Genomic DNA, 17,128 nt, shown 5'->3' with positions numbered 1-17,128 from the left:
GAAGCAGCGTCTTGTAACGCCAAATTAGTCCGAGTGAGAAGAATCGAACTCGAACCCAAATAGACCTACAGTATGTCCTTCTTCGTGGATGGATGCTATAGCTGAACCTGCCTAGAATGTGATCTTCATTCCTGATTCAAGGTTTTGTCTGAAAAGCATATCCAATAAATATGAAGAAATCGAGAAGTTAAGAAGTCATTGTGTCCACTGCAAATATGTATGTTATATTTCCAAGTCGTTAACGAAGGACCTCGTTAATGGCATGGATATGAAGTCGAAACCGGACAGCACCTACACCCAGTCTCTTAATTTTTCACCCGTGGTGATGTGTGATATACAAATCGCGTGTTAATGTGATGATAATCACGTAATAGTGATAAACATTTTCCCAAGGCAAAGGAGCTGAGGTTCATGAGTGTCTGCTCTTCCATATTGCTCTGCCGCTGTGTTCCAGCATCAACACGTTAGCAGTGCAATATGGAAGAGCAGACACTCATGAACCTCAGCTCCTTTGCCTAAGAAAATGTTTAAGTTGGAATTCAGGAGCAACAATCTGCAGATTATTATCTTTTGATGATGATTTTTTTACTTTTGGTCTGAAATTTATTTGCTTATTTTACTTGCTATAAACCTTCAGTGCAATCTTTTACTTAAATTCATCATAAATGTTTAATCTTTAAATTATATGTAAGTTGAAAATTGGGACTAAAACGTTACCATTGTTTATAAACAAGAATAATTTACGCTAGAAAGAACTGTTTACATAAACGGTAATGTTAATCAAAGGTAGACGACAGGGCAAAGACATTCTGAGGGTACCTGCATATCCCATCTGTCTCTTCTTCATGGTAACCAAAATATGTTTTGTTATACTTACATACACGATTATCATCTCATTATCAAGTGATTTGTTTATCGCACATCATCATATGTATGTATGTAATATATATATATATATATATATATATATATATATATATATATATATATATATATATATATATAACCATAAGGAACTCGAGGGGACATCTCAAACGTTTGCATAGCTTTATTGCTTACGTTTCAAGGCCTGGCCTCATTATCAAAGCTGTAAAATAAAAATATACACATACGTTAAAACATCATACACGACTCGGACTAAAAAATAGTAGCCTATGCTAAAAACAATTACAAAATATTCAGTTTAAAATGAATATGCGAAGAAATGCAAAATGAATACTGAATATAATCAGCAGCTAGTAATCCTCCTTTGTATAAAACAGGTAGTCCCGAAGTTAAGCAGTCAAACTGCTCCCACCTCTCGTTTCTTAGCAGGCGATTACCTTGGACTTTAAACATTTCTCCGTGTCACTCGTATTATTTCCTTCCTCTTGGATGGTAATATCTTTCTCCTAGCATTTTAAACTGAATATTTTTAGCATACTGTTTTTTAGTCCGCGTCTGGTATGACGTACTGTAAGTAATAAAACTATGCAAATGTCTGAAATGTCCTCCTCAAGTCCCTTATGGTTATATCTGGTGCATTGCCACCACCCATCCTTTTACATAATATATATACATATATATATATATATATATATATATATATATATATATATATATATATATATATATATATATATATATATATATATATATATATATATATATATATATATATATATGTGTGTGAATTACTTTTTATCACATCACCGTGATTTTATATACACAAACATAAGCTACAGATGTCGTTTAATATCCAATTCGCTGTACCTCAAAATATATATATATATATATATATATATATATATATATATATATATATATATATATATATATATATATGAAGGCCCATAAAACACTATTTAAACGTTGAAACCATATATTTCGGCACTAGCTTCTGTGCCCTGTTCACTGGTAGAATATGGACAGGTGGAAAGTTACAATGGTATATATACAAAAACATAAAGGTGTGGCCCTAGGCCTCCGATGCTATGGAGGTGGCGTTTCTTAAGGAGGAGAATGGCCAAATTCCCTAGTGGTTTTTGGCCTCATTAGATCCCACAACAAATATTGCTGCTCAATTTAACAAATCAGTCAGAACCATAGGGGGCAATAAAAAAGACATAGAATTACTAGAGACATTCAAGGTAATCAACCCCTCTCTCCCCTATTTTTACGGCCTCCCGAAAACACATAAAGATGGGATTCCCTTACGCCCCATAATATCTAGCAGGGGCTCTTTCATGTACAAATTATCAAAATGGCTCGCAGACTTGTTATCACCCTTTCTAGGAACCTTCTCATCCTCCCACGTCAAACATGCAGAGGATTTCATACAAAAATTTAATAGTTTAAACATCCCCTCAAACAACATCAAATTGCTCAGCCTAGACGTCGAGTCATTATTTACCAAAGTCCCGATTGCCGACGTGTTGTCTTTCTTAGAGAGGAAGCTACAACCATATGAAGACCATTTTCCTCTTGGCATAGATAAAACTTTAAAACTTATCAACCTCTGTGTAACTAACAACGTGTTTTCTTTCAATGGTAATTTTTACAAACAAAAATTTGGCTGTAGCATGGAAGTCCCCTATCACCCCTTCTAGCAAACTTGTACATGGAATATTTCGAAACAGAACTTTTGTCGTCTATCAAACCCCATAATATGATCTGGCTTAGATACGTAGATGATATCTTTACTTTCTGGGACAATAGCTGGGGACTTTAATGAATTTTTAATAGGCTAAATTCGCTAGTTCCGACCATAAAATTTAAAACAGAATGGGAAAAGGACGGAAAACTGCCGTTCCTAGATGTACTGATCATAAGAAAACAGAACAGGTATGCATTTACAGTATATAGAAAACCCACCTTCGCTGTCTCCTACATTCATTTCTTAAGCTACCACGACGTCTCCGTAAAAATCATGGTAGGTGCAACTTATTCCTCAGAGGACTTAGGATATGTTCAAATGAGTACCTGGATAAAGAATTTAACACGATCCGCCAACACCTAACGCAACTGCTATATCACCACACATTATCGAGAGGGCTATTAACAAAGCGAATAAAATATACTATAAAGGTCCCACTCACAACAGACAAATAGATTTCAACAACAAAATAAAGCTTCCGTCGATGAAAACATCCAAAAGGCTTCCGAGCAACTCAGGCTAACAATCCTTTCATTTTCCATTATCCCAAATCCATCGGGAGTTCGCTCGTTAACGTATACTTAAATAACAAAAGGGAAGAAGCCGGAGTTTACAAGATACCGTGTAGTAATTGTCAGGACATCTACGTGGCGAGACAGGTAGATCGCTCTCGCAAAGAATAACAGAGCACAAAGATCAGTACGTTACGCTTCGGAGAGTTCGGGAATTTTCCTACACTATCAGAAATACAGGGCATGCCATTAACTGGAGTGGGGCGGAGTTGGTTTTCAAAAGTAGCTGTCCGTACAAAAGAAGGATGCTGGAATCTGCTATCATCAATCAAACCAACAATATGAACCTGTCAGGAGGACATTGGAAATCGGATGACATCGACACCTTAATCCTCAAACCCCTCATGAAGAAGATGACCCAGGAAACGCGACCGCCAGATCCATCGCCAAACGGGAGCTAATGAGGCCAAAAACCACTAGTAGTGCAGCAGATAATTGCATATTTCATAAGAATCGTTCAGATAGTGAAACAAGCATGAAATTTTGCAAAGTGCTCTTTAAAGTTCCCTCTATCAGAAAAGGGCGCTGGCCACGCAAAAATTTAATATGGCGGCCAAATTCCAAGATGGCGGCCAGTATCGACAGATTTTGGCTAATTTTTCACTAGAATGGCATGTATTTGCTTCTAGCAATATGGTAAACTCTTCCATACTATTTCTTGTGAATATTATGTTTCTGTAGCTTCCCAGTACAGTTTACCTTTAAATATGGGGGCTATATGGCTGCCAAGAAAAGGTAGAAACAATAATTATAATGAGAATAATGCCCGTTCAGCAATTATCGTTTTAAGCATGGATCTTGGTTTCTGTGGTTTTAGATCCTAATGAGGCCATCTCTTTCGAATAACTCATCAATTTTGAAGGAAAATTAATAAATGTAAAAGAGTGTATGTCTGCACACAACCAGGGGGCACACTGGTGACATCACTGCTGTGTAACTCAGCATGGGGTTCAGTGCCAGCTAATCCAGCTTTACTAATCCTGTAGTCTTAGACTAGTAGTTGTAGTATAGTTTAGTTTAGTGTCCCAAATGCTTTCTAACAGCCCCAGACCAGCTATAGTTAGATAGCCGCACCTGAATAGACAGGATGTGCCAGCGCTGGGAGAGCCGAGCCAAGGGTATGGGGCTGTACATGATGGTTCATGTACTTACCCGGATGGTGTAAAGATCACACGTGACTTAAATGGCACTGGATGAATGATCGGCTAGGTGTAGGGAGACCAACCTAGTTGAATCATACAGGAATGTGTGCTTTGTTTAAGGTGGTAAAAGGATAACCCCTCGGCCTTAATCAAAAGTGAAATCATGGCAGAATGTGATGCCAATCCAATATTGAGCAGTAGAAAAACAAACTGGAGTTTGTGTTGTCTTTGTCAGAAGGACAAAGAGGTGAGCATGACATCACCTCCAAGTCATCATGTCCTAGACCATGATGGGTACACAATGCTGGCAAGGAACATTCCATGTTCAGTGAAATTAATGAAATGCCACTGATAATGGATCCAGCAAGGCTGGATGAAGGTGATAGCATAGAGGCCACTCTCAGGAAAAATGCAGCAAATACCATGTGAACTGTCGCTTGTTGTTTAACAACACTAAACTGGACCGTGCAAGAAAGCGACAATCCAATGACCAGACCAGCAACACTGAGACTAGTCGGCAAAACTGCGCCGAACCAGTCATGACAATGAAGTTTGCATTTTCTGTGAGAAAGTGGCACCTGCATCTGATCTCAGACAGGCTAGTACTAAGGGGGCCTTGACTTGAAATTGCGTGAATGTGCAGAGATACTTAGTGATGGCAAGCTCCTTGCTAAGTTGACTGGTGGGGATGTCATTGCACAGGAGTTTAAGTATCACCATGCCTGTCTTTGTGCCCTCTACAACAGAAAAGGTCCTACCTGAGGAGCCTTGAGAAAGACCAAGGTAGCACTGAGTCAGAATCAGATGTGTATCCACTAGTTCTGTCAGAACTGATGACATACATTGTTGAAAACAACCTTTGTTCAGATGATCCAGTCACATTTCGGCTGGCAGATATTTGCCACCTCTACCAACAACGTCTGGAACAATTAGGTGTAGAGTCACCAAAGTGTAAATTCCACGAGACTCAAAGACAAACTTCTGGCAGAAATTCCAGAACTTGAGGCTCATAAATCTGGCAGAGATGTATTACTTGCATTTCAAAAGGATGTGGGAAAAGCACTTGCTCAATCATCTGATCTTTCAGAGGCAGTTATCATTGCTAAAGCAGCAAATATTCTCAGAAAGTCTATACTTGATCATCAGTCACGGTTTGATGGCACATTTTCTGAGGCTTGTGTACGAAATTCTGTGCCTCCTCTCCTGCTCCAGTTTGTAGGGATGGTTGAGCATGGGGCTGACATCAAGTCACAGTTACGATTTGGAGCATCAAAGTCAGACCAGGCCATTGCACAGCTCATGCAGTTCAACTGCTACTCCCGATACAAAGAGGGAGCAACAACTCATAGACACTCAAAGACAGAGAAACACCATTCCCAGTCTACATGGGACTCTCAGTCTATGCCAAACCAGGAAGAGAAACCTGGTTGAAATGCTACATCAGTATGGCCTCAGTATCTCTTATGACAGAGTACTGGAGGTCTCTGCACAATTAGGAGATGCCACAGTTAGCAAATATGTGGAGGAGGGTGTGGTCTGTCCCCAGTACTGCGAAAAGTTGTTCACCACTGCAGTGATGGACAACATCGACCACAACCCATCTGCAACTACTGCCACTACCTCCTTCCATGGAACTAGCATCTCCATATTTCAGCACCCCACCAAGGAGAACACTGGACAGGAAAGACAGCAACTAAAGTTTGCACCTGAGAAAGTGAGGTCGGTGCCTGAATTGCCGGACACATTCACAAACATCTCACCAGCTTCCTTTCAAACAAAGAACCCTGTGCCACCAAACACTGCAATACCAAAGCCACCCACAGATATCTTGGGGCCACAGCTTGCACTGGAGTATCAGTGGCTAGACAAGGTCATAGTCACCCAGGAAATAGATGATGCAGTGAATCTGACGTGGTCAGCTCATCACGCTTCAATGAAGAGAAGCCCAGAATTTGAAGTAACCATAACTTCATTGCTTCCTCTCCTGCGTGATCAGGCTCATTCTGTTGCTACGATCAAATACGTGATGCAGAAAGTGCAGGATGTCACTGATTTTCTGAACCCTGGCCAGATACCCCATAATCACAGCTGATCAGCCAATCTATGCCGTAGCAAAGCAGGTGCAGTGGCAGTGGCCTGATCAGTATGGCGAAGACAAGTATCTGGTAATGTTTGGTGGTCTGCACATTGAGATGGCAGCAATGACATCTCTTGGTACTCTTCTTCATGGCAGTGGTTGGACAGGAGCTCTGGTGGAGGCAGGAGTTGCTTCATCTGGAACTGCAGAATCCTTCCTGTCAGCTGCAAGTGTAACCAGGACACGGCAGATGCACCAGGTTACAGCCTCTAGTTTGTACAAACTCCCTGAGGACAGCATACACTGACTACTGTGCTGAGAAAGCAAACAACAATGAGCACTGCTGGCACTGTGGATGAGGCTAGACTTGATATGTTTGCCAGAAAACAAAGGGCATATGAGGCCATTCCACCAACCAGGGGAGCTCTCCTCCAACACACCAAGCGTGCTGCGTACCAGGCTGGTTGTGTGTGGGGGCAGGCCACCCAGTGTCAGCCACAGCCAGAGAACCCTGCTGAGTGGGGATGGCAAAAGTCTGGTGAAGCATGGCAAGTCCTCTGGACAACCAACTCATATTAGCCAAGAGTTGCCAACAGCTTACCAAATGTGGATGCAAAGCAGGCTGTCGGGAAAGGTGCAAGTGCTACAAGCTGGGTCTTCCCTGCACAGCTCTGTGCACTTGCAAATGTGAAGTCTAGATAAATATTGCCCTCTCTTCAGTAGATAATCTAGCTTGAGCATCCAACGTGTCATGCTATGCCTACCTTCTTATCCTCGAATTTTCAAAGGTGTAGGTTGAGAGACCTATACATAGATTAGTTGCGTTTAGTCCGTATTTCTCTTCTTTTCTTTTTATGGTTACAGTCTTAGACACAATGTTGTATGTGACCATACCATTACTATTTCAGTTGAAAATAGCATATTAGTTAAACTGTCTGATCACATGAATATACCATTAAATAAAAACAGTTGGTCTCTATGTCTGCTAGCGCTGTGGATAGAAAAAAACTTTTATGGCAACCATTTTGTACGCCATCTTGGTTACAATTCATTTAGTAAAGGGTTTTCAATAAAATGTGTGGTATGGAACATTTTTATAACCTAAAAGTCGAGGTTTAAAAAAAAAAAAACTGGCATATTCCATCCAATAGATGCTCCCAAACCAGTGAATCTCAACATAGATGGCGGCCATTTTGAAAAATAGCCGCCATCTTGGATTTTCAGGTGGCCAGCGCCCTTTCTAAGAGAGCGTAGTCTTAGGAATGTTTGTGCCAAATTTCATGCTTGTTTCACTATCTGTACGATTTTACAGCAATCTGCTGCACTATAGGAATGGCCATTCTCCTCCTTAAGAAACGCCACTCCTCCATAGCATCGGAGGCCTAGGGCCACACCTTTATGTTTTTGTATATATACCATTGTAACTTTCACCTGTCCATATTCTACCAGTGAACAGGGGCACAGAAGCTAGTGCCCGGAAATATATGGTTTCAATGTTTAAATATAGTGTTTTATGGGCCTTCTTATATTCATATTACACTGCAGTATTACAGGAAAAGACATTCATATATATATATATATATATATATATATATATATATATATATATATATATATATATATATATATATATATATGTGTGTGTGTGTGTGTGTGTGTGTGTGTGTGTGTTAAGTGCAATATATATATATATATATATATATATATATATATATATATATATATATATATATATATATATATATATATATATATAAAGCTAAAGGTAGTATTTCCTTATGCTGAAATAAATTTGGCATTTGAACGTATCTATGGAATAAAGTCTTAATTCAGTACCTGTGTTAATTTATGGCAAATTATTTGAGCCTGGTTGAAAAAAGAAGCTGGAGAAAGTATAGGGGAGTGTTTTAGGCCTAGTATAAGTATTCCAGAGTCTCTCATATGTAAAAATAAATACGTTATTTTAAGCTAAATGTATTAAATCCTTATGTGACAATAAATTTGGCATGCTTTATGAAGTTATAAGAACCTCATCTCATCGGAATAGGAAACTTTAACGAAGAGAATTGATGAAATAGAAAACGTAGAAAAATGATACCGTAGAAAATGGTACATAAATATTCTATCATAAGCTAAGGCAAATTAAGCTGCCATTGTGATTTGCCAATATTTATTCAGTATAATTCGGAAGAACTTTGTATTTTGTATGTATGTATGTATATCATACTTCAAATGGTTATAAACAATTTTATGTTTGAATAAAGATTCAACGAGAAAAGATTATTATTATTATTATTATTATTATTATTATTATTATTATTATTATTATTAGACCGTGATTAAGCTTAGTAGATACCACGGTCTAGATATATTGGTAGATACTAAGCAGAAATACTGTTCGTAGCTGATAGTGTTCATCGCAGCATATTCAATAAGTCGAAGTGAACGTATGGACAACTGGATGTATGCTTAATGTTGTTACTTGGTCGAAACCTTTCAAAAGCCTGACGTAACTACACCACGCTCCCTCTGCGATTTCTAAATTAGGGGAGATATCTCTCAACCCAGTTCAGTTCTAACAAGGATAACACACTGATATCTTTAGTGAATAGTACCACAATTAAGTACTTCCACTCACTGAGCAGTCCCTCTAGACATGAACTCAGTTACTGTGAGATACGACGAGGGGTGCTCGCCTCTCTCTCTCTCTTAAAATCTTACGAGTACTCACGGGCTGATTTTCAGACCTTAGAGGACTCTATATACTGTATGTTACCTCGTTTCTATAAGTTACTTGCGTAACTTAAAATTTTGAACACTATACAAAGCTTATCAGATCAAATTATATTCACCATTCACTAAGCCTGGAGCACAGGAAAAATGAAATAAATTGGAGGTATATTTTAACACACTTGTTGAAATTAAACTTAAATTAATTTAATAACCAAAGGTTAAGCATATCAAATGGGTAATTTTGTAAGGATAAATGGAAATGAATTACTCAAAGGGCACTCAAAGGAACCAAACTGACAAGGTTCAAAGAATAAGGGTAATCGCCCTTTCTAGAGTACACACATCACAACACGACACCAGCTAACTAGGCAACTCAGAAGATGATTATTATTATTAAAATAGTTTAACCAGACCACTGAGCTGACCATCAGCTCTCATAGGGCTGGCCAACTCACCAAGGAGCTGTTCGTTCCTCTCTGCTTTCGAGTTTTATTTGGGAAAAGGAGACAAGTTATACAATTAATGAGAATACAGAACTGAATTACAAAGTTCATTTTAACTGAAAAAACTTTAAGATAATTCTCAAGCTCGTTATCAAAAATAAATTCAAAACATAACACTCAGGAATTTCAGCATATTTGTTGAATGTAGTGAATTAATTGGTGGTGTGGTAATAAAATTTTGGGTAATGTCACGTCCATACAATTACCCACACACACATTCTCAAATATAATGCCGGAAAGCGGAAAAGTGACACCCGTCGGATATCAGTCAACTCTCTAATGCAGACGTAAGCCTCTTTTTCATAAACACACCACTGAACTCTCCTCCATCTTCATTTTGGCTTTGCACTAGTAAATGAGAATGATTTAAATAGTATCATAGCAAAATCAAGCAAAATACTGTTAGAGTGTCATTATCGAATAGATGTCGTTCCTTTACCCTTAGTATCATCCAAAAGAGACGTACTTATTTCTACAAAACTCATAAACATGCAGATTTGGATTTCACACAAATAACTTATCTAAACAACATATAGTTCCCGTTTGTCGCTTATCGGACAGAAGGCAATTCACAATAAAAAACCAAATTGGTAGTTTTATTATGACAACAGACGATACTAATAACTCTACAGCAAGGAACAGATCATATGAAAACAAGTTAAGCCACAAAAATATTATGAAAAGATTGTTGTGCGGGATATTTCCCACAGGTGAAGAAAAAAGTTGGAGACAGTATAGAGGTGTGCTGAAATCCGGTTTTAGTCCTAGTATAAGTATTAAAAAGTCTCTCTCATGTGACACTAAGTACGTATTTCAAGCTGGATATATTAAATCCTTATGTGAAAATAAATGTAGCATGTTTTATGAGGTTAAAAGAACCACATCTCTTCAAAATAGAAAACTTTTACGACTGAGAGAATAAAGGAAACAGAATACGTATAGAAAATGGTTCCTTAATATTCTAGCGTAAACTAAAGTAAATTAGAGTCTTTATGTGATTTGCCAGTATACTTTGGAAGAACTTTGCATGCATGTATGTATGTCATATTTTAAATGGTTTTAAATGCTGTCTGGAAACTTGTACCGTTTGGAGGAAGAATGTACAAGGAAAAGTATTATTATTATTATTATTGAGAGCTCTTTCACAATGAACAAGACAAAAATGTCAGTATTATTATTATTATGTGAGAATAGAATTTTTTTTTTTCAATTATACGTATAGAAAAAAATAACAGTTGTTAAAATGGCTAGATGACATAAGATAAAATGAAAGGATAATAAAATTGAATAAGATACATGTGATGGTTTTGTGTTGAGTTTCCAGTCATTAAGTACTTTCAGTTAAACAGCCGGAAAATCGTGTTTAACATTGGTAACGAATACCAGCAAATAGAGCTTATGGTGTTTTCTCTTCTCTTCAACATAACTGTTCCCATATTATAGATGGTGTAAAGTTGTAAACAATATGAAAATCCATTTAAATAATTAAGCACCTTTATTTAATTACCAGAGACTTGCTAGCTGCATGACCCATATCCAGTTATATTTTTTTAAGTAATTTCAAAACTAAAACTCGAGAACAAGTGTATTTAATAATTTAAAATTGTGAAGGGTTATTAACATCATAGGACCCAAGGCTGAGTGAATTTGAGCTGATCATAAGCAGCATTGGATTATGAAATAAAACCTCCTCACATTAGTTGAAGATAATTATTTTATTCCCTGGCATCTCACGGGAGAGAAGAAATTTGGGTGCCATTGGCTTCAAGAGAGTTTACTCATTTGTATTTACAAGAGCATTTTCTCCCATCCAGGGGTCCACAACCATTTTATAAGCTTCTCGCTATCTCACAATGTCCAGGTTTCTGCTTAGAGAAAATAAAGATATGATTTTTCAGTGCTTCGTGTTCTAAGAGAGTCTACCTGTTAGAGGCAGAAGGAAACCAGTGGGACACTCCAGTGCTTTATTACACATCCAATCAGTACAGAGGCGTGACTGCAAGTAAGGTGCAGACGCGCGGGAAACATTGGCGCCAATTCTGCTCTCCTCCTGACAACATACATCACACACAATCAACCATCCTACATCCCCCCCCCTAAGATTATGGCATGGCAGAATGGCAAAATATTAAATGAAAATAATAAGTAAACATGTATTAAATGCATATATATAGACAAAGAAAGCTGTAAAAGGAAGATCCCATAGGACAAAAGCAATGGTTAACACTGAGTGTCACAACATACAAGGACATGCATGGCAACAATATACTCGTATAGTACATGCATAAAATATGTTTACACAACAGAATTTCTATCCAGTTCAGCTTACTGAAAACAAAAGATAAAAAATGAGCATAGGGACAACAAAATGTAACTGTACAAGGTGACACAAGCACAAGCATGGGTTAACGCTCGATATCACCCATGACATACTCGCCCATCCATGAGGGTTGCACTGTGCGCCTTTTTGGACGAGGTGGAGCAGGTTCCAGGCTTGGGGAATGGCTGAGGACGTTGGGGGTTGCCGTTTAACACTTTCAGGTGCTTCCTGTTTCTAAGTGACACCCGACCGCTTCCATCCAGCCTAATGAGATACTATCGGTGGCCCTTAGACTCCACTACCAACCCAGATTGGTCCCAGGTTTTGGTTACAGGATCCTGCACTCTTACCCTGCAGCCTACAACCAGGGGTAGAAGCTCCCTGGTACCAGTATATGGTGGGGTCTCTTCTTGGGACTCTGCCATTCGTAGCTCCTCCGCTGAATTATCTCATCCCAGTGTCTCTCCACCTTGTAATGCTGTCTGGGTGTTGGCACTCCATCTCTGAGCTGCCTGCCGATAGCGAGCTGTGCTGGGGACTTGTCAAACCCCTTAGGAGGTGTATTGAGGTACTGAAGAATTGCCAGGGATGCCTTGTTGCAATCGAGGCTGCCTCCTTTGCCTATGTTAGACCTGATGATCCTCTTGGCAGTCTTGACTGCTGCTTCGGCCCTTCCATTAGACTGGGGTAATGGGCTGGCGACAGGCGCATCGTAACCCCCATTTTCTGAAGAATGATGGTCTCTTCACTAATGAGGTTTGTGCCCCCATCTGTCGAGATTAGCTCTGGTGCTCCCATCTTGTGAAGTATGTCCTCAAGACTGATATAATTCTTGATGACGTTGTGCCATGTGGGAAGTGTGCCACTTTGAGCCACCCGGTGAGCCTGTCTGCATAGGCCATGTACATATGGCCCTCCAACTGTAGCATGTCCACCACTGTCGACTGGAATGGGTATTCTGGGGGTGGTGTGAGTACTAATGGTTCAGCAGGTTGTGATGGAGCATGTACATCACAAGAGGCACATCCATCCCTGTGGCTCTGCAGGTCGCCTTCCATCCCTGGCCAGTAAACCGATTGTCTAGCCCTGGAGCATGGAGTCTACCCCTGATGTCCTGCATGAAGGCCTGTAATGACTTGACCGCGGGGTTCCTCTGGGATGAGCAGACGTGGGCATCCTTGTTCGTAAGTGTAGACTATCAGGTCTTCTACCATAGATAACCTGTCCCTAACTGAGTAAAAACTGACGCAGGCAGGCCACCTCCTGTGCCTTCTGCGGGCGCCAGTCATTTACTGCAACTTTAGCTGCCAGCAGCAGGTACACAGGGTCTTTAGAGGCTGCTTCTTTGACCCTCTCCTCATCCAGTATGAGGTATTCTTGCTCAAGGGCGGTGGCCAAGCAGCGACAAGGGCAGCAGTCATATCCTCTTCAAGTTCAGAATCCTTGTCATCTGGTTCGCAACGGAGAGCAGGGAAGCGTGATAAGAAGTCAGCAGCGCAATTCCTCTTTCCTGGCAAGTGTCTTACTTGGAACCTGTATTGTAGGGTCTTCTCCTTGAGACGGAAGAGTCTTGGGTTTAGTATATCCTTCAGCTCTCTATCACCCAGGAGCTTGACCAGTCACGATCAGTAAGTTGGGGCAGCCCAACAGGAGTAGCCTGGCCTTCTTGAGACACCATGTGACAGCTAAGGCTTCTCCCTCAACAGCAGCATACCCAGCTTCAGCCTGCGACAAATGGCGGCTCCACATAAGGCAATACGCCACCCACCCTTGCAGCAAAATGGGCCATCAGCCGAGGCACAAGCACAGTACTGCTGCAGGATGACAAACCCAATCCCATCCCTGCTCCAATCTGTTAGGCCGCTGTAGGTCAGGATTTGTCATAGTATACCAGCCCATCCTTGGCCAGCTTGCATATGGCCTCCTGTGCTTGGCGGAATCTCTCTTGTAGGTTGCTATCCCAGTACACATTCTTGCTTGTAGACTTCTTCAGGAGGTCTCTAAAGGGTTCCATCAGCGGGGCAGTGGCGAGGAAGGGTGCCAACTGGTTGACAAAGCCATACCATGACCTGATGTCAGTGACAGAGGGTTGTCTGGCATAGGGAATCTCGTATGGCAGCTAGACTCTCCTCTGTGGGCCTGTAGGAATCCCATCCCAGCTGGAATCCGACGAAGTTCACTTCTCTTCGGCAGAAACTGAATTTCTCTGGCTTGAGGGTTATGCCCTTTTAGCACACGTGTCCAAGAAATTATAGGTGTGCCAGAAGGCCTCCCTCGACGCTGTTGTCATACAGAAGAGTATCGTCCACACATTTGTGTTTTTGGGGATGTCCTTGATGGCATCATCAAACCTCTTGGTGTAGGCATCTGAAGCTGAGCAGTGTCCCATGGGTGTTCTTCTGTACCGGTAACGCCCCAGGGTGTGATAAGGTTGTGAGTCTGTGGCTCTCTCATCTAACTCCACCTGGTGGAAGCCCCAATGCACATCTGCCACTGTCTTGAAGGAATGTAAAGGCACCCCAGAGATCATGTCGAAAGGAGCAGGGGTGTGATGCGTCTCTCCCTGCAGGAGGCATTAAGGCGTTGAAAGTCCACAGTGCGGGGGGCTGACCTGACTTCTTGGCAAAATTAATGACCATCCTCGCACACCATTCTGTTGCTTCACCAGTGGGTACCTCCCCTCAATGATGCCCTTCTTGATGTCCTGGTCCAACTGCTTCTTCACTTCTGACTCCCAATGCTTTGGCACTGATGCTGGGGTGTGGCATGCATAGGGTTGCCCCGCAGTAGGTGAATATGGTGCGGCTTGCCCTCCATGACTGGGAGGGGCTCCCTCTGTATTGAAAGTTGAAGATGAAAATGGCGCAAGAGCCACTGCTCCAACTTTGGGACGTTCTCCTCCACTGGTGGAAAGGGCATGGATGAGGGCTTGGGCAGGGATGGCCCAATGGGTGTGGGGGACCTCATGCTCCAGTGCGAGGCTCTCTGACACTGGTAGGTGGTGGGAAAGGACTGGGGCACGAGGCCAAGGTCCTTACAAGCAGCCAATGAAAGGAAGCAAGACCTTGCAGACTTGATAAAATACACTTCTTGGACGGTTGTCCTGGCACCGTACTGAATGCGAAGAGGGGCAGTCCCCATACACTCCAATCGAACATTGGCAACATCACGAGGCCCCTGCGGTTTTGTGAAAGGGCAGGTCTTTCAATGAGGGTCGACAGCAAAGTGGGGCCTGCAACACACACTTGGGCCCCCTGTGTCTACCACAGCCCGTACAGGCTTGTGACCCTTAGGCCTAGGCCCATGCACTGATGAGGACACTATCACTTGCATAGTAGGCTGCACACTGGGTTGTACCCGGCGGTGACCGCTCCCAGTGTTACTGACGAAGCAGGGGCATCACTCACCATCTTCTTCTTGCTCCTACAGAACCGTTTCAAGTGGCCAATTTTTTGACAGCCATGACAAAACACTATTTCTCGCCGGGCACAAGACCTTCCTTGGCTCATGCTGCACTCCACAGTTCCCACACATACGAGCATTGATGGAAACTGAGGACCTCTCACCACTCTTCACCGCTGCACACTCAGGGGCTGGGGTCTGTCTCCACATCGGCTGCACGTGGCTCTTGATGCCATGTGTCATGCTGGGGCATGGAAGCATCTTTGGTGGGCTGCCTCATATGTCGCACACACTGCCCTTAAGGCATCTACACTACAATGGAATCACACGACCTATAGAGGTCTCTTTTCAATATCTCATCCCTTAGACCTACCATAAGCTTCCTAATAAGCATATATTCGGACAAATCGCTATGACAGCTAGGACACTGGAAGCCACAATCCATGGCTTTTTGAGAGCACTTTGCAAAATATTCACTAATTGACTCCTCACGTCCTTGCACATACACAAAAAACTCAGCCCAATGCACGGCCTGGTTCAAGCACGCAGAACCATGGCCCTATAGCATCCAAAGCCCTTCTGGAGACAAATTAGCCCACTGTGCATCACTATACCTGGCATCCAGTGTACGTTGCAACTCTGGGGTGCAGTGAAGCCTAATGTGTTGAACTGCATCCGTTGGTTGAAGCTTATATAGCCTAAGCCACTGTGTCATGGACCGTTTCCAAGTCCTGAAGGAGGCCGGCGAGATTTCCAAAGCACACTTCTCTGGTAGTGGTGGGGCTGGGGCCCTGGGACTGCTCTGTAGACACAAGCCACTCGCCATTGTAGCCAAGCGGTCATTAAGGGCTTGCAACGCATCTCGGCCTTCGGCAACCACATGCTGAAGAGCTGGTGATCTTGGCGCCACTCCAACGGGAGTACTGTGGGCACCCTGAGGATCGTCGTGCCCTCCTTGTCGTGAAAGACGGTCTCCTGGTGTAGACATCCTTATCCTTTACAACATCCTACTCACTGCGCCATGTTAGAGGCAGAAGGAAACCAGTGGGACACTCCAGTGCTTTATTACACGTCCAATCAGTACAGAGGCGTGACTGCAAGTAAGGTGCAGACGCGCGGGAAACATTGGCGCCAATTCCGCTCTCCTCCTGACAACATACATCACACACAATCAACCATCCTACACTACCCATTAAGTAACATTCAGCTTGACTAACTATAAGACTCACCCCACCCCCGTCTCTCTCTCTCTCTCTCTCTCTCTCTCTCTCTCTCTCTCTCTCTCTCTCTCTCTCTCTCTCTCTCTCTCTCTCTCGTTTCAGTTTTTCTATCGAAATGCTCGTGTGCCCTTTTCAATTTAATAAACGAAACTCCATCATTATTTTTAGTTAGGCATGCCATCAAAATCACTTAGTGCCAATATGAATAAGTATGTAACCGTTAACTTCCTAAAATAAATAAAAAAAATATGAATTTAAAAAAAAAAAAACGCATCTCAAAGCAATTGGCCTAAAGAAATTTGCATGAACCAAACTGTCGGTTTATGCATCATTCCTTCTTAAAAGCTTGCTCCTAAACCTGGATACTACTTTGCAAAGCATTGTGCTTGTTTTACTACGTTTATATTTTGACTTTTTTTTTGGATATTTGTATCAGAGTATGATAGACCAAGTATAACGTAGAAAAAGTCATCTTATGCTTAAATGACACTAAGCAGAAATATGGTTAGTAGTTGATAATTCAA

This window comes from Macrobrachium rosenbergii, chromosome 55 (assembly GCF_040412425.1).
Source record: "Macrobrachium rosenbergii isolate ZJJX-2024 chromosome 55, ASM4041242v1, whole genome shotgun sequence".
Classification (NCBI taxonomy): Eukaryota; Metazoa; Arthropoda; class Malacostraca; order Decapoda; family Palaemonidae; genus Macrobrachium; species Macrobrachium rosenbergii.
This window is presented reverse-complemented; position numbering follows the sequence as displayed.